This window comes from Camelus dromedarius, chromosome 8, assembly GCF_036321535.1.
Source record: "Camelus dromedarius isolate mCamDro1 chromosome 8, mCamDro1.pat, whole genome shotgun sequence".
NCBI lineage: Eukaryota > Metazoa > Chordata > Mammalia > Artiodactyla > Camelidae > Camelus > Camelus dromedarius.
In genome coordinates, this window is record NC_087443.1 from 42,071,590 (window position 1) to 42,096,528 (window position 24,939).

At 38.7% G+C, this 24,939-nt stretch overlaps 1 protein-coding gene across 10 annotated transcripts in view; it reads left to right on the forward strand.

Moving 5' to 3' along the window:
- The window catches only part of FAM13C (family with sequence similarity 13 member C), a 542,774-nt gene that overhangs the window by 253,409 nt on the left and 264,426 nt on the right, over positions 1-24,939 (forward strand). Inside the window, exon 16 of one of the 10 annotated variants that reach the window (XM_064488165.1) lies at positions 14,207-14,227. The exons of the other annotated variants lie outside the window; for them this stretch is intronic. The gene's annotated coding sequence lies outside the window, so the exon portion shown is untranslated. Of the gene's footprint in view, positions 1-14,206; positions 14,228-24,939 lie in introns of those variants that run through there. 10 annotated transcript variants of the gene reach the window in all.

Sequence of the window (24,939 nt, forward strand, 5' to 3'; positions counted from 1 at the left end):
CTGACTTCCCAAAAGAGCAAGACTGGTGCTGAGAGTCTGATATAAGTGGAGATATGCAATCTTTTCACCCCTCCTACTGTGAGCTGCCTAATGAACAGTTGACAACTTTGCAAAAACACTGCGTGTACCAAATTTCCAAATATTTGGCTATGAAATGAGGATGGCTACAAATATCTTTAAAAGAGCAAATGCTATGCAGAGTCACTACATTTCCAAACTGGGGCCAGAATCAGCTAACTGTACACTGCTATTATTTAATCCAGCTGAAGTTTCCCCTAATAGAAGCTGGTCCCCCCCCTAGCCACAGCTGGCTAATTACAAGCTCTATGTAGATTATTTTTCTCTCATTTGAACTGTTTTGGAATCCTCAGCCCAATATGGAATCAATAATAACACTCTGACTTCCTGTAAACATGCCTGAATATTTCAGCTTCTGAAAACCTGAGGCAAATTGTAAGGGAAAGGGAAGTCTGCAAATAAAGGCAAACTCTACTTGTATGGGGGAGGGCTTCTATGGCTGAGGGAGGTGATATAGAGATACTAGACTCCAAAATTAGAGCTTCAAAATGCCCCGTTTCCCATCGTTTGTGACCAAGTAGTCACAAATTAATTATCATATAATCATAAAAGTTAAAAAAAAACCAACAATAACAACAAAACATGGTTTGATTTTTGCAGTACTATAATAATAACAAAAAAGTCTTTTGTATTCTGCAGTGGTTTGTGCTTTATGTTTTGAAACATTTCCAAACAACTTATCTGATCGCCAACGTAAAAGTAAAACTAAGTGAGGTACCAGAGGAGATATTTTTTTCTTTTGATAAAAGAAAAACGTAGAGTGAGAGGTTAGTGACAGCAGGCAGAGAGAAACCAGAATTCTTGACTCCAAATCTAAGGTTCTCTCCATTAAAGCTAATTCCCCTCAGCAGTGCTGCTACCAGCATATCTACACAGTGCACTGTCTAATTAAATCCAGATGGCTTGTGAATTTCCTTCAGTTCCACCTAGGTTAGCATAGAAAATGGAGGAGAAGCAGTTCCTTTCCTTGGGTATTTTAAGGGGCTGTGTTAAGTTTTGATTATTAAAGAAATTCACAATCATCTCTTTCTTTACTATAAAAATTGAATCTCCTAACATAAGTACCTTAATGCTTCTAGGAAGCCACAGCTGCCCAAATCAAATTATTAAGAAAAATAGATACATAAAACTCCAGAGTACAAATAAACCTACCAAACTCCCATTGAGAAATAAGATAATTTTCTTAGGGATCTTCATGGACCAAAGATGAGGTTTCTGTACTTACGTTTATGTATCAGTCATTCCAAGCAACTTAATCAGCTGGAAGGCAAACTGTAGAACTCGGGAAGCAAATGTCATCAAAGATACCCAAGAAACTTCCAGGATTCATTGAGTATTAGAACCTGGGGGTTTGGTACTCTGGTTCAAAACCAATCTGCCTGAGTTCAAACCCCAGGTGTGCTGCTTAGTAGCCAGGTGATGTTAGTCAAATTGTTGATCCTCTCTAAGCTTCAGGGCTTTATGTTTTCCTAAGCACTGTAAGTAGGGATAACATTACCTTCTTAATAAAGCTGTGGTAGGTTCAAATGAGATAAAGCTTGTATTCCTGTGCAATGCATAAAAGCATTCAGTGCTTAGTATTCAGGGAATATTAATTTGAATAGCTCTTTAAACTAGATGGCACATTTTTACAATCAGAGAAAACAATCTGAAGCTTAGAATTTTATGTAGGTTAAAGGCATTTTATCCATTGAAGAGGAATTTGGGTATATGTTAACACATGAATATCAGATGAATACCCTCTGTATGTTAGGAAATAAGAAATAAACCCACACTAAACACACTCTGTTTACCATAATAAAGCTTTGAAAGTTCCTAGGTCTAATGTATAGGACACAATACAAGCAGACTATAATTACAGAGTTCATTACCAAATGAGTGGTATTTATCAGTGTTTCTCAAAACTGGGTTCTATGAACCTCTGTATAGTCCATGGTTGTATTATTATGGAAGGTCTCTGTGTGATTTTTTTTTTTTTTACATTTTTGTGAAAACTTTTAAAATTAATTAATGTAATCCTATTCTGGATCATTTTTGTGATAACATATAGCTGAGTATTGCCACAGCATTTCAGTGCCAAAGTTTACATTTGTAGTTGTGATTATGATAGTTTGGAGTTCAAGTTATATCACTCTTTTTATGCTTACTAATCAGGAGTTAACAAATAAATGAAGTATTCCAGCCAATTAAAATATAAGTCAATTTTGATAAATGAAAATTTTGAGTTATCATATGGAACAAGTTAATAGGCATACTTACCTCCAAACAATGTAGGATGTTACAGTGGACTAATATTCATGATAAAGCAAAGAAAAAAGGACCCATCACATAAAAATGATGCTGTTAATTATTATTTTTGTTATATTTTGTTTGTATGTCATTTGTAAATGTATTTTGATCCCATTGCTATACAAGTGCCTTAAGCTGAAAGTTTATATATACGTTCTTTGGCCTTTCTGAAGTCACTTCTTGGTCTTCAAAGGGTTTTTTGTGGCTTTTTTTTTTTAGGGCTTTCTACATAGGTAAGCATGTCTTCTGCAAATAGTTTTATTTCTTCCATCCTAACCTGAATTGCTTTATTTCCTTTTCTTCCTATATCACATTGGCTAGGAACTACAGTGCAATCTTGAATAGAAGTTTCCATTTTGATGGAGACTGACTTCTATTCCTGATATGAGTTTGTCTTTCCTTGCCTATGAGTCCTCAGTCAGCACCACTGTCTGCTGGCTTTCAGACTGTTTGATCCACTGCCCACAAAACTTTACATAGATCAAGAGACCTGTTTTAAAACAAAAGAAGTGCAGCAATGGGCACATTACAATGGGATCTACTAGTCCTGTCACATTGTACCATCCTAGAGCTGCTGGCCTGAGTGACAGAACTACCTGTTAGGGTGCCAGCTTAGAAATGATACCCAAGGAGGAGAGGATGCCATTTCTAAAAATCCAGTATATACTGTAAATCAATGACTACTGTATAGTGCTTTTATTCAATTAGCAAAATACATGGGTCCAGGAACCAAGAAATAGAAACAGGAATGGTCCTAATTACCTAATCACACTTAGTGACCCACGCAGGGAAGTTTTGTTCCTACAACTCTGGATTCTGTGAGTTTATGGAGGGAATATCAAAAGTCCCACTGAACTCCTTCTTCCAAGGCTACTTCTATCAAGGGACCGATGGACAAAAAGAGAAATTACCATCCTGGCAAGAACATTGACACTAGTCAGAAAGATAGGGCTGTTACATTAAGAAGAAACTCCATAAAACAAGAAAACCTTTAGTCTAAAACACTATGTCAATTTAAGTTCATATACTTTTTTAATCACAATTTTCACCTACTGAGTGCTTCCAATAGGGTCTGAGGGTCACTCTGCATATATCCAGACCTGTTAGGAGCACAGCTACAAGACATCAAACGTTTGCCTGCGCATCTTGGGGAGCTGGAAGGGAGGAAGAGTAGTAGAAAGGTTACCAAACCAAGGGTAGGAATGATTGGAGATGTTCAAGTTTATATAAATATTTAAATTCTTCAATCATTTATTAAGCAGTATAATTATAAATGTATGGAGAGTAACATAGATCAATAGGATGACAGCTTGTCTTCAGCACTAGCTACTCTTCACTTTTCTGTTCTCATCTGTCTTGATCTACCTCCCCCGGCTGTCAAGGCCTGTCTTCCTACAGGGTGTTAGGCCATTGCCTAGTCTCTTACTTTATTTATTTTCTTTGTTGGTCTCTCCAACTTTGTGAGGCAGTTTCCTGCCCATCTATCTTCTTCGCTGTTTTATCCCTAGCACAAAGCACAGCGCCTAACACGTAGAGGTTCACTATATTTATTAAATGAATGAGTGACTAACCAATTGTAAAGCCATACGGTGGAATGCTATTCTATTTCAAATTATGCTGTGGGTGGATAATTAAATTTTATGTATTATTAATCTAAAAATAATCAACTTACTAAACAGTGTGTACTGTATAATCTCACTTTGAAGAGTTTGATCAAGAAGATTAACACATAAATAATAATGCTGGCAGTCTCTGGAACATGGTATAAGTGTGTAAATATTTTCTGATAGTTTTACCTGTATTTCTGCTTTTATCTGCAATGAATATATATTGCTTTTTCTTTTAACAAAGATAAATTTATTTTTAATAATAATGATGATGATAAACTTATCTGTTGAGGCTTATTCTTACAGACTTTTGTCATGTGGAAAAACAGATAACTTCATTTTGTCAATGACTGAAAGTAGAGTAACAGTCTGGTCTCTGGAGCTGTGGTCCTCAATTGGAGACAGTTTTGCCTCCTTAAGGGTTATTTGGCAATGTCTAGAAACATTTTTGATTATCACAATTTGGGAAAGGGAGGGGGCAGGTGCCACTATCATTTAGTGAGGAGAGGCCAGGAATGCTGCTAAACATCCTACAATGCACAGGGCAACTAACTCCACACAACAAAGAACTGTCTAGTCCATAACGATAATTGAAGTGTCAAGTTTGGGAAACCCTACTCTAGAGTAATTAGCATTTTGATACTGGAAGCCTCTCTGATTGCAAAATATAAGACTTAAGCATCAGCTTAGTGGAGGAAAGTTTTTAGTGGCCAAACATAAAACTTATCTGGTTATAGATAAGTCATACATTTATTCAAAATGGAATTCATAGAAATACATATTTTAAAGATATACCTTTATTTTACAGCTGTGTGTATACATGGTTCATTACAGAGAAGGGAAAGATAGTATAAAACACACAGCTAAATAAAACAAGATTATGATGGCTATTTTCATTTAGTAGATTTGGAGTAAATTATTGAGATGATAGTGATCCCTTCAGAGCCAACATAATGCTCATCGGCTGCAGGTTCAGTTTTATTTAGATTTCTAAAGGCAGGTCCTGGCCATCAGGATGGCTGAACACTTCACAAGGGAGATTGCTCAATTTCACTATCTAAAGATCTTTAAAACAGAAACTAGATGAGGGTTTTGATGTTATCTCCAAATTCAAGTGTGTTTAATTTATTTATAAATTACTTTTATTAAAGGGAAGGTATAAGATATGATCCAGAAGAGTCATAAGAACAAGTTTGCACATTCTGTTGCTGTTTAACTGGATTAATTGATTTCTGTAATGTGCCATTTGGAGCAAAAACAACATCCTAGAATCTTTCCAAAAAATTTACTTCTCTCCATTCTCACAGACCAACAATTCCACTCAACCACATTACTGCAAGAGAGTGCTAACTGGCTTCCCTCCCTCTGCTTTACATTGTAAACAATGGTCATGAATCCAGGTTGACCTCTCTGTTAGTTCCCTCAAGTGCAAAATAAGGATAATATCTTTCCTATAGGATAATGGTGAGAATTAAATGAAATGGCATATATAAAGCATCTAAACACTGTACGTGTGTGTTGAACACATGGTGCAAGCTCATTAATAAGAATTTAAAACAAAATAAAAATGTCCATGTTCATGGAGTGATGCCTTTCACCACCTCCCCAAGTGGCCACTGGCATTTATGTTTATGTAATAACATATTTATATATGGCTGTGTCCGAAATCCTGGGGATTTGCCAAACTGCAAGTGCAGTACGTTTTTAGATCATAGGAGTCTGAAAATTACTTGCTTTAATCTCATTCTGCCTCTTCTATTTTCTGGGAAGTAATATATCTTAGGCTAGTGCAAACCCTCATGTTGAGTAAAGATATCTTTTTGCCAAGTTGTTTGTTTGCTGGGCAGCAAGAGCAACTGAATGCATAAGAAAATAACTCTTCTTTCAATCACTTCCAGAGACAATGGGAATAAACTGACAGCACTGAGAATTTGTTCATCAGAAATTTAAAACTACTATTTATTGAGATTTATCTTTTTGCACTTAACTCTCATGGCTACCCTAAAAATAACTATGATTTATACTATTTAATGGATGAGGAAATTGAGGTTTAGAGAGATTGTGATTTGCTCAAGCTCACATGGCTCTAAACTACATGGTTTGGATTTAATTCCAGGTTTCTCGGACTTGTACGCAGACTACTTTTCAGCAACAGTGTATTAGAAGGAAACTAGATAAGCTAAATCTATTTAACTCACCCAGAGGTAATTGAGAGTTGAGAGAAAGTTAAGAGTTTTTCTCTAAACCAAATAGAGTTCTTTGCTTTTAAAAAAAAAACAACTCAAAATAGTTGACTGACTTATGAGCTCTCCCTCATCATGCTAAATTTTCTTTTGCTTCACTTTTAAACATAGCGTTGTTTTTGCCTAAATTTTCTCTCCTCAGTACTAATGTTTCCCTCCTCCATGCTAATGTACTTTTGTGTTATCCCAAGGAAGGAAAGAATCACCCAAAAAGATACGGACCTGTAGCCTAAATCTAAACTCTTACGTCTGTTTGCTCAAATTCATATGCCTTGGCCCAACCATTAAGTCTATCCATCTCTTTATTTCCTCAGTGGGAGACCATATTCCTTGAAGTCAGTTACAATAGGAACACACTTCATTCCTGGGATAAGCTACATGCTACTAAGGAATAATCAACATCATATTTAACACTAACCCTTAAAATACTTAGCTAAACAGAGTATGTAAACATGCTGAAAAGAAATTACTGCTTCCTTACCTTCCCCTCCATTCATGAGAATCATTTTCCCCATCTTTGCTTACCTTGGCAGCTAGTCAAGACCATCTTTCATTGCTATTCACTCTCTTTGTTATATCTGCAACATGTTTCAATTGTCACGGTTCTGTGCTCAGCTTGGTAATTAGATGAAGTGATGAAAATAACTTTTACTTGAGTCCAATTTTCTCTGCATAAAAATGACTCTTTCAGTCTTCTGATGTAATAATTTATAGGAAACTCTAGGTAGGACTAGGTCTAAAATTGAAATCTGATCAGGGCCGGATTCTTCTAAGTGGTATCAGAACCATCTTTTACATTGCTTTCTTTCATTGCAAGCTCAGATGCTATATCATAATTAATCTAATGAGCTCTGCAAATTTGAAGATTTCTAATTGATGACCAGGGGAACACTGTTGTCATCTTACACACTAATTCCTATCCAGTAATTTCTCTGGTTCCCAAATAACTTATTTATAAAGTCAAGGATTGGGGATCAGATTCCAAACTCCTTTCAGGTCTGCTATATACAGTTCTATTTACCTCAATTTCCATATCCAGATATATAACATAACAAGTCACAATGGAATTTGGAGTTTGGGGCTTTTAAAACTCACATTTTCTAGAATTGTGTCAGGAGAGAAACCTCCCTTTATTCAGCTTACTGGAGGCATTGGGTGGTACTGGAATTAATACCTGATTCCACACTATGAAGCATTTTAACTTGATCCAGCATTAACAGTAGTGAACAATTTACATCTCCATAGCCCTGTAATTTACAAATTAAATTTGGAATGGCAAACTGAAGTCCCTGCAAGGCTGGTCAGGTGACCTAAATGAATGAAGCTAGGTAGGGACTAATGTAAATGAGACATGGCATGTCTGAGATACATTGGAACATTTGATGCAATTCAGCAATCCACAAAATAGCACTTCTTTTTTGGTTCCCAAGATTTAAAGCTATGAAATCTGAATGAGTAGCAAAACCCTCAATGGGTGGAAAGCCATCTATAAAAGTCCCTGGGAAGAGAAGAGTGACCCCAAAGAGTCGAATTGCCTTTATTCCCTACAACCCCCCTCTGTGTGCCAGGGACACTAGGGCTGCTGGGCCAGCCTTCATTAGGAAAGTGCAAAAGAACTGGAACATTTCCTTGCTGAAGTACAAAGGCCCTTTGCCTCTTTTATTGGCTCAGAAGCTTCAGTCAGCCTCAGAGTTTCAAAGGTTCAACTAGCGGAGTTCCAACTGGGTTGGAATTGAGTAGTGCCCTGGGTACTGAGTAGGGAAGCAAGTGTCTCTGCCCACTCAATAACCCTAGGCTGATGAGATCTCCCTACGAAGGTTGAAACACTGTTTTATGATTTGAGCCATCCCAAGAACAGCCGAGAACAGGGTGATGAAATACCACTTTACCCTTCACTTTCAAACAACTATTTATTACTTGGAAACCTTTGAAAGGACATAAACAACTGCTCCTGAGGACTTACCAAACCCATTCTCTAGCATCACACATTCAGAGCAGGCAGCTTCTTTTGAAACTTAAAAAAGAGATGGGCCATCCTAGCTGGTAGTTAGAGAGGCAGTGATGGACAGATATATAAAAGCTGAGTTAAGTGAAAGGGAAAGAGAAATGAACCATTAGAAAGGGGCATGGCCGCTCAGAAGAAAAGTCACAGAGGAAGGACTAAGGCAAGTAAGCTCCATTGTGTGTTACCCTCAGCTCTCAGCCAAGTCAGAGGGAAGAAAGAGGATGATCAGCATACAGAGAACCCACTTATTGTCAGTTTTTGTTCCACTCTATTATGGTTAAGAGACCAGATAAGCTTTTTTTCCCCTTATGATGCTAAGAGGAGGGAAATTATTTATAAAGGACAATTACAAAGAGGAGGCTTAGTGCCAGATATAATTCACTAACGTCTACTGGCATGTTCCCATTACCCAATTCCCCACTCACATAAATTACACTACTAAATTATTCTGTTAATTTTGTTAATCAATTACACAAATATCTATTATCTTTTATATCTACTATGGGGAAGCCACCTTACAAAGTACTGGTGATATGAATACAAATGAAATGTTAATCTTGTATCCAAGTAGACCGCAGTCTAGTGGATGAGACAAAATATTGCAAAAACGGTAGTATCGGAAAGTAGAAAGAGCTCAGTCTTGAGACTCTGACAGAACTGCATTTTAATCTTTGTCCTGCCGCCTGTTAGCTAGCTGGCTAGCTGAGCCTGTTTTCTCACTTCTAGAATACAGCTAACTTTATATTCAACGTAGGGCACATTTATGAACTAGGACTACCATTTGTCAAGTAATGTGGGTGTTTCATAAGTGAATATTGACTGTTCTGGACAACTTGTGTTTGTGCCTCTGGATCTGCACTCTGCTTCTCTTAACCCTGTTCTGTGACCTAGGAGGCTGACCTTTATGGATTACACATACAAATTGTATCTTCCTCTATTTGTTCTTTAACTTCTGGTTGGATTTAGCCAACTGGAGTCATTGGCAGTAGATTAGAGGGCATGATGGGTGTGAGGCTGAGGTATGTATTCTCTGGGCTCCCTCCTTGTAGACTTGCTATGGCTTTTTCTACCAGAGGTCACAGCTTTCACATGGTGAACTACGTCCATCAGGTATTCTCTCTGAGTCGTGGTAACTGCGCCTTCCCTTTCCTTCAGCTGGCTTAGGGCTAGTAATAATTAGGGTGGTAATAATTTCTGATACTGCTAACACCAGCATACTATCTTTTGTTGGTTTCCCCAAACTCTGCCTATACCTTTGTTCTATTAAACTTTCCTCAAATTTCTCAGTTGAAACATACCATCTGTTTCTTGTTGGGAATGTGATAAATATATGTCTTTATTAGTGTGAATAACATGAATAACATGGTGCTATGAGATCAGAGGAGGAATTAAAAATATAAAACCATCCTGGAGGATATCAAGGAGACTTTGGAGGAGATAGTATCTAAAGGATCAAATGAAAATTGATGGGAGTTAGAAATGTGAAAAAGGCAGGAAGAGAATATTCTAAGCAGAGGAGTACCATAGGCAAAGGCTCACAAGCAAGAAGGAGCATAACATTCCAGGGGAACTTCAAGTTTTTCATCTTAGCCGGAGCATAGGGTAAGAGATGAGAGAACGACAGATGGAACTAAAGAGCTAAGTTGGATCAGTTCACAAAAACCATGTATGACTCTTTCCTATAGGCAATGAGAGACTGTTAAAGCTTTTTAACCTGGGTTATAATACTATCACATTACATTTTAGAAAGTAACATAGACAAGGGATTAGAAGGGGGCAAGACAGAAGTATTAAGTAATCCAGGTAAAAGAAAAGATACGGTAGCCAAAAAATGACAGTGTCAGAAGAAATGGAGAAGATGGCATGGATTTATTAGCTACTAAGGAAATAAACTATGTGTGATTTAGTGAGCAATTAATATAAGGATGAGGGAGAAGTTGAACATAGCCCTTGCCATCAAGTTTAATTCCTTTATATAGTCCTGACTTTCTCTTGTATAAAATGAATTGTTCATCCTCAAGGGAACTTTGGAAGACAGGAACGTTTTGACTTGGGCAGTTGTGTAACTTATGTTGCAGTCGTTCTTCAGAAAGAAGCAAATTAAACTTTAAGCCAGTGGTATACTGGAGCTATCTCACACGGGCTTATGAAAGTCAGTTGCATGTGTCTCTTCCTAACTCTTAATTCAGTGACATCACATTGAAAGCTTGAAATTGGTCATGGCAGAAGTCTTTATATCTTAGATATTGTCAAATTCTACCAATTAGGCTTTTATCCCCTTTCCCTCTGATGAGCTGGTTGCTAAACATTTATGAGCCACTATTTGTTAAGGCCATTTAAAAAAAAAAAAGGGAGGGATACCTCTGGTAGTGATGGCAGAATTGAGGTGTAACTTGAGTCAAAAAACCAAGAACTGATAGGCAAACTAGAACAGGAGGGCAAATTCTAGGACCTGAATGAAAGACAGGCTAGAAAGTTCAGTGGGACATCTATGAGGAGCCAGCTAAAAATGGACAAGTACCTTGGCACAGAGAGCAGAATCTGAAACATCGGAGGTAGCAGGTAATTGAGGTTGCTAATCAGTAATGAGAATCAGGGTAGTCTAGGCCAAGAATCAGAAACCAGGAGAATCACAAGAATAAGAGATAATTCAAACATTAAAGATGGGGAGAAGGTTATATCAAGGCAAAGCAAGACACAGAAAGCCCTTAAAATGATGGCATACCTTCTTGCCAGTGTTTAAAAAGGAGATCCTCCATTTTCTTTCTGGGAAACTGGAGTGAAATCTGTCATCACCTCCACCATCCAGGTACCTTCCAAAGAATAAGGCAGCTCAGAGTTTAGAAAGTTGCCATGGTGCATGATATATATGAGATGGGCTTTTGTACATAGACAACAACTGGCCAGGTCTCGTCTTTGAGCCATACTTCTACAGTTCAGAAAGTCCTGAGGCCAGTCATTCAGGAGGTAGATGTTCAAGACGGGCCAAAGGGTAACTCCTTGTTTCCCTTAAGTATGTTGAACAGGACAGGCTAGAAGATTTGTGGAACCCAGTGCAAAATGAAATGGTAAGGCCTCTTGTTCAAAAGTATTAAAAATTTCAGAGTGGCAACAGCCGAACATTAAACCAAGTAAATGCGCATGAAGTTGGCCTTGATGATGGGTCATTTAGGGAACGGTGAAACATGGCCTAACATATTACCTTCCTCTGTTTAGTCCAGATCCTTTCTTGGGTTAATCACCTGTAAATGAACTTAAGAAGACAGGAAGATATTGACTCTTTGGCTGTGACCATAGGTCTGTTAAGTGCAGACTCCTTGGAACCAGGAAACTTAGGACTCAGAGAAACAGATTCTTTCAATGACTCCTGGCTAATGAAGCATCACAGCAAAGGGTGAAAGCTGTGAGAATAAGCGTGATTATTTCCAAGCATGATTAGTGGAATAGGCTAGGTGATATAATAAATAATGTAAAATTTCAGTAGATATAGAAACAAAAAATTTTCCTTTTTGCCCACATCACAGTCCAGTGAAGGCCAGTGAGACCTTTGCTCCACGTAGTCAGCCAGAGATGGAAGTTCAGTCTTGTTGGCCTACCTCCCTCTAGAGCCTTATAGTCGACTCCATTTAATTGGTGGATGGGGAGGAGAGTAAGAATCCTGTGTGGGAGGTCTTCATGGACCAAAACTGGAAGTGGTACCTATCACATTTCATTAGCCAGAGCTCAGTCATAAGACCACATTTGTCCACAAAGGAGACAGGAAAGTGTGGTTCTGTGCTCATGAAGCGAAGGACATGAATATTGAGGGACCCCAGCACTATTAGCCGCATGAAGACTGTTGTGACAGTTCAGGTACACATGATCAAGAGCAGCTCTGAATCCTGTTTTAGAGAGTTCTTCCTTTCTTTCATCTCTCCCTGCTTTCCACCATTAAGCAGATATTTGCCAGGAGCCTTAATGTGCAGGCCTGTGCTAAGTACACAGGAGTATAATGCTAATAACATAAAACCTGCACTCAGGGAGAACTAATCACAAACAGAGAACAACACACGTATGGCTTGCTTTTGATGACGCCTTTGAACTGATATGGCTCTGGCTTCTCAGAGCTGAGCCCTTTAACACAATGCTAGACTCAGAGTACCTATTTGTCATATTAGAAAAATGTGGGTTTGACTCAGTAGATAATTTTTCCCCAAATAGACTCTCCCAAGAGAAGATTCAGTGGGACCCCACCAAGGCCAAACCTTCATGGGACATGGGTGTCAGAACATGGATGATCTTTAAAGTCCCTCTGAGCTCTGGCATTCTGACATTCTGAGAATTTATGTTCCTGAAACTAAGCAGAGCCAGGAAACCAGGTAGGAAGGCTGGGCAGGAACTAGGAATAAGAGATGAATGAGAGTTAGCAATAGCAGACTGGAATTTAGGAGTAAGAGCTGGCAGAATGGAGAGCCTATCAGGACACTGACTTGGGATATTTTCTAACTTAAGTATTTCTTTATGATGGTTAAGCAGTTGAGTGAATCTTCTTAGCACTTGGACCACTGCTTGGATTCTTAAATATGTAGAAGTCTTTAAACTTTGGAGTATATAAGAATCATATCAGGAACTCATTTAAAATGCAGATTCCCTGCACAGAATTTCTGATTCTATATTTCAAGGGCAGAAACCAGGAATGTGTGTTTTTAATAAGAGCTTCTACGTGATTGTGTCTCAGAAACCTTGAGGTTGAGATTACATGTCCCAAACAGCTACTGACTGTGGTGAGGAAGCTCAGAGGAGTCGGGCGTTTCAGGCCTTTTCTGGCCTATAAGGTGTCACGTGGCAAACCAGAGGTGATCAGCGTCCTGGGCAGTTTTGGTTTTTTTTTTTTAAAGCCTATTAGTGCTGTAGTTTGCCATTCTCATTGCTTTACTTTTTCTGCCAGCATGTGCAGAGTAGTTATGAGAAAAGGGGGGATTGCAAACAGACTTTCCAGCTGGATCTTGGTGTTGGCACACATCTGGATAAAAATTAGAGGAGACAGATCAATCCAAGAGACAGCTGTTTCCCAGCATCTCCCTGTGGGCAATACGTCTGGATTCAGGGCTCTTTATTCCTCTAAGTGGAAAGTTTAGTATCACAGAGGCAGTGTTTTTCTCACTTGGGCAGTTTGTCAAAGTCCTCTCCCAGTAAGGTTGACTTGTACTCAGAGCTGCCCTTGAGGATGGAAAATTAGGTCCATTCTCACAGACCACAGACTTGGGCCACTGAGAACTTCAGATGCTGCTAAGAAGGGCCCTGCATGTGACCATATCATATGCAGCTGAACTTCCTCCTTCCACACTTCTCAGAAGACTACATTTGAAATTTTTTTTTTTGCTTTTCAGAGGTTGCCTTAGACCCTTATTGTAGCCCAGCTTCATCTGGAAACAGATGCTAATGGGGAGGGGGTCCAGGACATTCCTAAGGAACCATCAGATCCACAACAAAGTCAAGAACAATGTCTAGGACCTCAGATCCCACCAAGCAGTTCTGATTACACTACACCTTCTTATCAATAAAATTTCTTGTTCGCTTCAATTTCATAATATGAATGAGCTGCTATGGTAGAACCCCTAAGTGAATGAGTCTACATGCACAGAGAAATGATGTGGTATAAACTGTAGATCCTGAAAATATAACTGGAATACCCTTCTGTGTTGCACCTGTATCTCTGAAAGAGAAAATGTTTAAGTGAAGTTTTGACTTTCATCAGAGATTGCCATCTTTCCTTTTAACTGTGGAAGACTCTGCAGTAAACTGGGGCCTCTGATGACTAATGGAAAGGGCCATTCCATCAAGTCCTGGGATCTCTGAGTTTTGAAAACATAAGGATCTGGCTGCAATCCAAATGCAAGTAAAAGGAAATTAGCCAGAAAGAGGATTTCAAGTGAGGACAAATCTTGGCATGTTATTTTTTTCCTTTACTGAGAAATTCATTGTATACTTCTCATAATTCACAGTGATCTATGTGGCATTTCTGCCAAGTGGAATGGGTGGTCAGCACCCAGGACCACTCCAGAGGCAAGGTGAGCAGAATCTTCAAGTTCTCATATTGTCCTCTTCATTGGTGGGGGGGGGGGGGTGTGTGTGGGGAGGGGAGGATGCAGACAAGGGGGCAGTCTGGAACATGTGGGGAGCTCCTACATGTGAGTCTCTGTCATCCACAGGTCAGGAGGTAATATTACCTCTACAGAATAGATTATTATGATTCAGAAGGCAGCAGAGCCAGGAGCAGCTCCATATCCTCAAACTACCATGGCAGCTAGTGTCTAGCCATAGTCAAAGTAACATTTTTATAAGCCTTTGGCTTCTGTAATGAGAGATAGGACCCTACCATCCACTGAGTCGTGAAGAGAGTTTAGATGCTGAGCAACAAAAACTAACGAGTATCCACTAAGTGACTAGAAACACAAGCACAAAGGAGGGATGGGCAAAAGAATGGAGAATGAGAGACAATGATGCCTAATTAGGTCTAAGTCAAAATTTTGTGTAAGGAGAGATTTGAGTTTATTCATCCATCCAATTCAGTAGATATTTATTGTGTACTATAAACCAAGTACTACACCAGGCATTTGGTCCTCTGTTTCTTCATCTTTAAAACAGGAATCAGAATACTACCTCAGAAAATTGAGGTGAAGATTAAATGAGATAATGTATGTGAAGTTCTTGGCATAGTTGCTGGACATAGTAAGTTCTGAAAAGACACAGTTGATACTATCATTTTTGTTATTATTCTTAAATTATTATTACTATATGCTATTACTACTGTTTTATTGCTTTTATAATTATTTGGGACTTGAAAGATGAGTAAGTGAGAACCAGGGGAAAGATGGAGATCATGTCAGATGGAGAAACATTATGTTTAAGGGCTACAGGCAAGAGACATCAGAGCTTGGGGTAACTGGACATTTAGTATGTATATGAAATATATATAGTGTAGAGTATACAAGTATGTATATATGTATAATACGTATGTAATTGTATGTAAGTACAATATGTGTATACGTATACATATATAATAAATGCATATACATACATGCACATTTTATACACACACACACACACACACACACACACATATTAAGTGACAAGAGATGGGATGAAGACAAACCACATATGATCATAAGGAGTTTTGTAAGCCAAATCTAAAGAGTATGGATTTACCCAAAGAGCCATCAAAGGGTATTACATAGTGGAGTAACATGCTCACACACAAACATCCTTCACACACACTCATATCCATAATTTACAAATAATGTCATAATACAGCTAGGGCTTACGGATGGTATAATTGAACCTTTTATTTTAATTTTGAGGAAATTGAGTCCGAAGGGCTAACATGATTTCATCAGGATAAATACAAGTAATTACTACATATCTTTTGACTTCACATACTTTGTTTTTTTCCATCACACAACAGCAGTTTAACACTTTTTCCATGGTTAGTACTCTGCTGTTGGCCGAGCTGGAAAACTCTCAGTTGAAGAGTATCCCAACTAAAGTACTTCCTCTCTAAAAGTCTAAAAGTACCTGTAGAAAATTCTAGTACTGAATGAATTGCCCATAAAATTCAGGCTTAAATTTCACAAAGTGTAGTACAGTGGGTCCTTGGGAATCCAGTGTCTTAAGCGTTTAAGGGCTCAGAATCATCACAAAGGTGTGGATCTGGGGCAAAATTTCACGACATGACCACTTTCCAACCCCCAGCTCCATTCTATACAGATAAAATGAAGTACACAGAGACCATAAAGACCAGAAGGAAAATTGTACCAAAGGAGCACCCTACAGATTTCAGGAGAAAAATCTTGCTGGGGAATGAACTTGCTTTAGTTTTGATCCTGGGCTTAGGGCTTGGTTATGTGTAGTTGTATTTTGCCAGCCCATGGAGACAAATTCCTTGCTACTCTTAGATGCCTTCCTCAATCACTGACCATCAGATTGTAAATTTGATTGCTTTTGCTCCCACCAACTTGCCTTTCCTCACAAACAAACTGTTCAAGGGCTATCGTCCTGATTTTCCATATGCTAAGAACAACTTTGAATTTACCTCCAAAATGTGTCTGTACTGGACATCTCCCTGTAGACATGCCTTTATCAAACCACAATTTAATATTGTATTTTTTTAAATTGTGGGTTCATGTGAGAAATGGCCACCAAAAAGCATCCTCTGAAGAACTGCTTTTGAAGGTACTTCCCATAATTTGGCTTCATGACATTCTTATGATTAATTTCTCCAAACTCAGTGTCAGAAGGACAGTTCATCTCTTCTGAAGATCAGGCATTTTTCTTCCCTTTTATTAGAATGAGAGTTATATCTAACTTTATTTCTCCTTTTTTCTTTCTTGGTTTGGCTGTCAGGAGCTTGAAGTTAACTCAATATTTAATTACTGTTAATAGCTCATCCTTTATCTTGTTCCCGCTAACTTCCCAAATGACTAGGTGAAGAAGGGATTGTCTATGGAGTGATTATCTGATTGAGGCTGGGAATCAGCCAAGATCTTGGAAGTGGCAGTGGTTTTTAAGACAATCATTTGGACTACCACATAAAGGCAGCTCTTGTTTCCTCAGTGACGTCCTTGGAGACTTGGGATCTTCCTCTGTGTGACATTTGATGTCCTTTTCTTATCTACTTTAAACTCCATGTAAGAGTATATATTCATTTTTATTGCAAGACACTTAAAATTACTTTTGGAAGAAGGATTATAAATTATAAATAAATGATCATGAATTATAAATATATTCCAGCAATCATAAGTTATCTCCCTGAGACAGGCATTCAGCTCACCACCAAAACAAAGGGGCTATGAAGGAGCATCTGCAAGCACTAAGCTGCTGCAACTCATACCTTGTGAGCAAATCATGTGTCCTTGGGTGGCACTCAGACCTGGTGACCCAGGGTGAGCATGGAGAGAGAGCCATGAAATTCTACATCTTAACTTTTTTTCCCTCTGCAAAGGGAAGCAGAAAACTGTGGATTTAGTTTCTCCTCATTCATTAAATAAATACAGACAGTTGCACAGTTTTTAGAACTGCTTCAGAGATGAGCAGGAGTGAAATGAGGACAATAGCTGAAATGTTCTTCAGCCTGGGCAGCTTTCCTTCAGATGTTTTTGTTTGGTGAGCAATTACTTCTTGTTTCAAGTCCTGCTGTTAGACTGAATGGCTCTGTGAAATTGAAATGACAGTGAAGAAACGTTACTCTAACTTCCCTACGCTTAGGTACTGCTTGTCATTGTTCCTTGATGCTGTCCCATTGCCCTGACACTGAGCCCTGGAAGGGCAGGCGTCCAGTGTGGATGCTTAGGCACCTAACTGTGTGTAAGTGCAGGAGGAGTTAGAGGAGAAAGAGACCAGAGGGATTGTTGCTGACGGTGGCAGTTGGGAACTGAGAACACTGTAGTTTCAGAGGGAAAGGGGAGAGCATTCCAGATGAGGGAGCTTGAGAAAGGAACAGTCAGAAAAGAAAGTGGGAGGAGCATGAGGATGGGCAGAGAGGAGTGAGAATACAAAATTTGGGTATCTGATCAGAAATGTGGAACGTATGAAAAATAGAATTTGAAGTAGTGAAAAGTAAAATTGCATATGTAGGTTAGGACTAGATTATCAAAGGCTATAAAAATGCAGTAGTGTTTCTACAAGGGTTGACAGGGGTATACAGTATGGATTAAAGGCCATAAAGATTACAGCGAGGAAAGAAACAAAAACCTGTTGTGAAAGTCCAGCAAGAGATGAGGTTAAGAGGTAATAAAATCTTGGACCAAGGTGGTGACAATAAAAATGGAGAGAAAAGGGCATATTTTTAAGTGGAAGAAAGAACCAGCATTCACTGAGCACCTACCATGTGCCTGACCCTTTACGTGCATTATCTTATGTACTGCCCATGACGACCTTGAAAGGTAGGTAAGATCACCCCAAGTCTACAGATAAAGCAGAAGACGCAACACTTTCAGAAATTCATTCAGCTACTAGGAGCAGGCAAGGTTTGAAATCAGTGCTTTCCAGCTCCAAAAACTATAATCTTCCCATTTCAGTTTAGCTCCCCCGAGAGACAAAAAAGAAAAGATGAAATTTGTTCTCAAAGATGATTTCTTAAAATAAAAAGATGATTTCTAGAGTCTGCATATACTGTAAGAAACAAAAATGTTGTCACAGACAGACAAAAAATGGTTATGAAAAATTTAAAAAGGTATGGAAACAACCCAAGTGTCCATCAATGGATGAATGAATAAAGAAAATGTGGTATGTATATGTACATATACATACATATAATTTAGCCATAAAATAGAATGAAGTCTTGCCATTTGTGACAACATGGATGGACCTTGAGGGTATTATAATAAGTGAAATAAATCAGATAGAGAAAGACAAATGCCATGTCATCTCACTTATATGTGGAATCTAAAAATAAAGGAAAAAACCTCCTAAGTTCATAGATACAGAGAAGAGATTCCAGTTATAAGTAAGTAAGTCACAGGGGTGTAATGTATAGCGTGGTGACTATAGTAAATAATACTGTATTGCATATTTGAAAGTTGCTGAGAGAGTAGACCTTAAAAGTTCTTATCACACACACATTTTTCTGTAACTATGTATGGTGATAGATATTAACTAGACGTACGTGATGATAACTTCACAATATATAAAAATTATTAGGTTGCACACCTGAAACTAATACTATGTTACATATCAACTCTTCTTCAGTAAAAATTTTTAAAAGTGAAAAATTAAAAAAAGAAGGGAATAATAGTAACCCTAACTTTTGTTGATCCTTAATTTGTTCTAGGTGCTATTCTAGGCACTTTATCTTCATTATCATACCTAATACTCAGAAAAAACTTACAAGATAAATGGAATTATTATGCTTATTCAGGTTAGGAAGCTGAAGATTGTCTGAAGAAGTGAAGGAACTTGCCTTCGGCTGGGATCCCCCAAGAGCAGAGTCTGAAATAGGGGCTTGCCACCAAATAGTTTATTTTGGAAAGTGACCCCAAGGAATAGTCATGGAAGACTGAGGAAAATGAGAGAGGGAAGGAGGGAATGCCAGTCCAAGTTGTGCAACTGACATGATCACTGAGTGGGCAACAGGACCTCAACTAACCTGGGACCCTCTGAGGAGCTGAAGAGAAGGCCCAATATTGTCCTCAAGGGACAGAAGAAGGAACTACTTAATAAGTGGTTGTCCCACAAGTGGTTAACTCCCCTACACTTGCAGGTTGGCCATGCGTTAGAATGTTGAACTGGTTCTTACAGATGTCCCATGGGGGCAGTGACAGAGCAGGAAGCAAAGGATAAGAGTGCAGCAGGTTGAGAGGATATGTAATGGGACACAAGAGGTGTCAGGAACACATAAGGTGCAGAGGCAGGATGAAAATTTGAATCCAGGTGTGCTGACTCCAGAGCCCAAACTCTTTCAGCATGCATCAGACTTACTTGTAGGGCGTGTTGAAACAGTCTTCGGAGCTCCACTTCTAGAGGTTTTGATTCTGTTGGTCAGAGGTGGGACTAGAGGATTTGCATTTTTCTCAATTCCCAAATGATGCTGCCAGTGCCATTCCAAGGACCACACTTTGAGAATTGTCCTACACATGCACTATGCTACCTTGCCGCAAGTCTCTGAGATAAGCAAAGGAGAAATGCATCATTATGGAGAGCTGTGTCCAATTCACTGACTTTCAGGTTCTTGAGAATCAGCTTGGATGCCTCGCAGAAGGAAAAGCTTCTCTTCTACGTGGAAACAAGATTTAGATCATAAGCACTTGTGCAAAAGTGATAAGCCTGGTTCAAGAGGCTCTTGATGATCAAAGAAGTGGTATGATGACTGTCACACTTCAGGCAGGAGTCCTGAAGACATAATTGTGAAACTTGGAAAGTCACAAAAATCTAAGGGATTTAGAGTGTGATGAAGCTTCACTTCAAAATGACAAAGCATGAGAGAGAAAAAAGACCGGCTGCTGTAGCTAAATCTTTATATCTGCAGTGCTTCACAACAAGCTCTCAATTTTTGCTGCATTTAATGAATACATATTACAAACAAGACTGAAAAAGTAAGAGTTCTTAGTTTCAAGGAGTTTATTGTTTAGCGAGGATGAGAAACAAGAATGCAATGAATTAAAAAGCTACCTAATAGCACAGGGAAATATACACAAGATCTTATGGTAGCTCGCAGACAAAAAAAAATGTGACGATGAGTATATATGTTCATGTATAACTGAAAACTTGTGCTCTACACTGGAATTTGACACAACATTGTAAAATGATTATAAATCAATAAAAAATGTTAAAAAAAAATCTACCTATAGAGAGAAGAACAAAAATCCATTAAGAGCATAAAAAAGAAAGTAGCAAACTTCCTCAGAGAGCTGAAAAGGTGTTAATAGGAATGTAGTAATTAAACTGGGTGTGAAGAGGAATGGTGGTTTGCCATGCAAAGAAGTTTAGAGAGAACAGTCTGGGCAGAAGATCACCGTGCACTAAGGAATCACTAAGGACCTGGAATGTGCTGGGAACCATGTTGAGCTCAGTTTGATTGGAGAGTATCAAGATATATGTTGGAACCAGAATGTGAAGTTTTCCTGTGCCAACTAAAAGGTCGAACTTTATCTAGTAAGCAGCAGGGAGAGAGTAGAAGTGTTAAAATGAAATTTGGCACAAGCAGATGTGTTTCTTAAGATTTAATTTTCTAGAAAGATTTCTAGATGAAGTGTAGAAAATGCAGTTGATTGGAAAAATGAAGTGTGGAAGATGAAATGTGGAAATGAAGATCCAGAAGCAAAGCGATGGCAACAGGGCTACTCTATCCCTGTTGAAGAGGTCAGATTTGGGCAGCATGGAAAGATCAGAATCTAGAGTCCAAGTGGATTCAGGAAGTGGGAGAGAGGGAAGAGTTCAGGAGTTAGTTTTTAGCTTGGAGATCCTTCACAAATGTGGAGGATTTATCTGGCTCTCAGGGTAATGCTCCAGGGGTTTCCCATAATGCTTAAGGTATTTTGCTTTGTTTTTTTATTAAGCACTTGGACATAGGTAATAAAAGAGGTTAACACAAGATTTCCTATAGTGATCTTTAAAATACTAGATATAGGTAGAAAAAAATGTTTCAAGGTCATATAATTTTTCAAGGCCTTCTTAAATGTGTATTGGGACCCTGTTTCCAACTTACCTGGCCCTAGAATCCCTGTTTCACAGAGGATATCTCAAGACTAGTGTTCCATCGAGCACAGTCTGGGAAATGCTGGTTTAAGAGGTCCAGGAGCTCTTCCTCTTCACAGTGAGAGAACTTTCAGCAGACATAAAAATGGAAGAAGACCCTTTCCTCAAAAGACCACTGTAGTAGAGTGGACAAGTCTTAGGCTTCAAAGAGAGTCGTATCTGAGACAATGTTCTGATTCTGCCCTTGGTGTGTCTCTAATTTAGGGCAAGTTAGGTAACTTCTGGGCCTCAGTGAGCTCATCTGTGAGGAGTAAAATGACGCCCACTTTGCAGGGTTGTTAGGGAATTGGGAAAAATACATTTAAATATCTGATACTTAAGCAACAAATTAAAGCTGCTAATTTTACTTTAGAGAGGCTCAGAATTTCAGCTTATACTATTGTCACTTCTCCTGGTCTAAATTTGAATGGGTTGGGGATGTCCTTATTCCCCTCTATCTCCTGATGGCTTTAAATCCTCACCTTTTGCTGCTTATTCTTCACATTGCGCGTAAGTATTATTTCTGCCTGCCATCTGTTGGTGTCTGCTGTTGGTTGATTTGGCTTTTGTTTGCTGAACCAAGTGGCCAGTTCTTTGAAAAAATTATATGGCTCAAACAGTGGTGGTTTTTAGGGGTCAAAAATCATAGTTAGGAGAGTTTGCTTTTCAACAACAACAAAGAAAAGCAGAGTGAGAGATCTGGGGAGCTGAACCATGAGCTATTTCTGTACAATTCCATGGCTCCAGATCCAATTTCTGTTTTGCTAAGAAGGATGACTCATAAGACTAAATCACAAGCATGTCAGAAAAACCAACTATTATGACCTCTTCAGGGTTGTAGCTGAAAATGATTAACACGTTATTGTGAGGATACTTCCTCTGGCAGGAGGGTAGGTGCCGGCTTACCTGGAACACCCATAACTTGAGGTAGCTGTATCCTGTTCTCGATTTTAAGATTCTAAGCCAGTTATTTTTTTTTTAATGCTGCACGATATTTGCTCTAATACAAAATTCTCAGCTTCTACTCAGATTCTCTCACAGCCAAAGTAATTTAAAAACCTTAGTGCCACAAGACTACTATTGCAAGATGAACAAATTTCAGGCATTTGCTCTTTTACTCTGCTGCTCAAAAAATTTTTCCATGACTCCCTGTTTCCTGAATTCATCACAAATTTCTTAATGTGCAGTTTAAAGCTCTCCATGGATACCAAGAAGCAAAGGGGAGCTAAATTATGTGTCTTCAGCCAGTGCATCTCAAACTTTAATACACATATGCATGACCTGGGGATCTCGATAAAATACGTTTCTGAATCAGTAGCTCTGGGCTCAGAGCAAAGCCATGACAAGACCTTAGGTGATGAGAATTAAGGAAGCAAAGAAGAGTATTAAGCACTAAATTGCTGGGAGTGGGATGGAGTGGGAGGGTGGGTACAGGTAGGGGGAAAAAAGCCAGTGAAGGGCCCCCATGGAAAATAGGAGTGAGAGATTTAAAAGTCAGGAGAGATTCCCAAGAGGTTTTATCTCCAAATGTGACCTTCTTCAGACAAAACCAGGGGGCCTCGGGTATCTGACTTGCTTTTCATGGTTACATTTCTCTCTGTCCAGGTACTTCATCCCAAGTTTGGAACTAATAGTCTGAAACCACTTGAGCCTGTTTTGTCAACATTAGAACTGTGTTCTAAGACAGGAAAGATGTGCCTTGACACTCTCGTACCTTAGAAAAGATCTCCATCTGCCTGGGGTAGAGGTTAGGGCAGGCTTCAACTCTCTTTGATTTGAGAATTTTAATTGTTGTATTGAGGAGCCCAGCCATCAGTCACAAAGTCTAGTCCAAAGCTTCCTGAAAGCTTTCATGCACATTAGACTTGTTAAAAAATTCTAGAATCCTAAGTTGGTAGGGTAATTTTATTGAACACTTGCTATAGTAGATACCATGATAAGAACTCCATACAGATTATTATAAATCATCTCGTTTGAACTATGGTAAATAAGCACTAAATTAGTTTTCAATTAAACTGAATGTCTAGTAAAATAATACTGAAACTTTCTTCAAGGTTTTAGTTTTAACCTGTCCTTTGTAGAAATGGTATAAAGTTACGGGTTTTCTTTGTTTTTGGATATTGATGTTTAGCTTCTCTTCATAATTTCGAGAGTGATAATTACAAAGTAATTACTTAGGACTCTTGCCTATAACTGGAGGTGATTTTGAGCATTAATGATGCATTTGAATTGTTCTTATTTGGTGTTTGAAGAATGTACTGTTCTAAAAAGTTTGAGTCCCTGGAATCCTTGTTTCTTCTGGGATTTCACTCAACTCCCTAATTGAGTCATTTTCATTTTAATCACACTGTTAGTGGAGCTACAATAATTCCACAGGAAGTCTGAGTATGGCTCTCACTTTGGCCTGTACGTGGCTAATATTCCATTTTGAAATTCAATCCATGGGTTGTGTTTGCTTTCACTGACTTCTGTGAATGTAAAACATTAACAAGTACTAAGTTGTCACTTGCTTACTTGCCTTTTTAAAGAGAAATCCAAAGGTTAATAAAATGTAAATGTCTTCTCAACAAAACTTGGCTATAATATTTAACTTCCCGTTTGTTTCTGGGATCACGTCCACAAGGAGAGCTTTCCCCACTATGTGGAATTTTTTAAACATGGCTGCTTTTGGTCCTGGCCTCTGCTGCAATGGTTCTAATCATGTCTGTGTATAGAATAACCCTGGGAGATTTTTGAAAGTGTAGATCTTCAGCCCCCACCACAGCTCTAGTGAATAGGATTATATTTAATTCTATCCCTGATCTGCAGGAACCATCAGAATCTTTCTAAGAAATTGTTCTCAAATTTCTCTGAATAATGAATCCCCTTTTGTGAAATCTATGAATCCTCTCCCTAGAAAATTTGACACACTCACATATGCACATTACATTTTTCATTTCAGGAGGTTCACAGATTTGAGGCCAATTCATATGTGCCAGATTAAGAACTGTTGCCCTGGAAAAGACAGCTGAGTGAATCCACATCAGTAAACATTTTGTCTTGATGGGTCACAGGACACAGGACACAGGACACAGCAGGGTTAAGACAATACAGAGAAGTCTCGCTCAGAGAGTTAGAGTGGGCTGAGAACAGGGAGGAAGAAATTCATCCCTGAGTTAGGGTCCTGGTTAACATGAAGTCTAGTCTGAATGGAGGCTTTCTTTATAAGACCCCTAGACCCAAGAGTGTGCAGAAACTCTCTCTTCTTTCTGATCCAAGAAGATTGTAATAGGTAATAGAGGTTTTTTCAATGCAATAAATATCTTTTTAGCACCTATGGTATGCCAGTTACTACCAAGACCTAGAAGTACGAAGATAGATCAGACACATGTTCTAATTTCAAGCAGCTCACAGCTAGTGACATATTCCATGTTGTTAGGTTTTTATACCCATCAGGCCCTCCCGTAAGTCTACCATCATGGTCATGAACTATCCAGCCAAAGATACTAACTACAGTTGCAGAGATTTT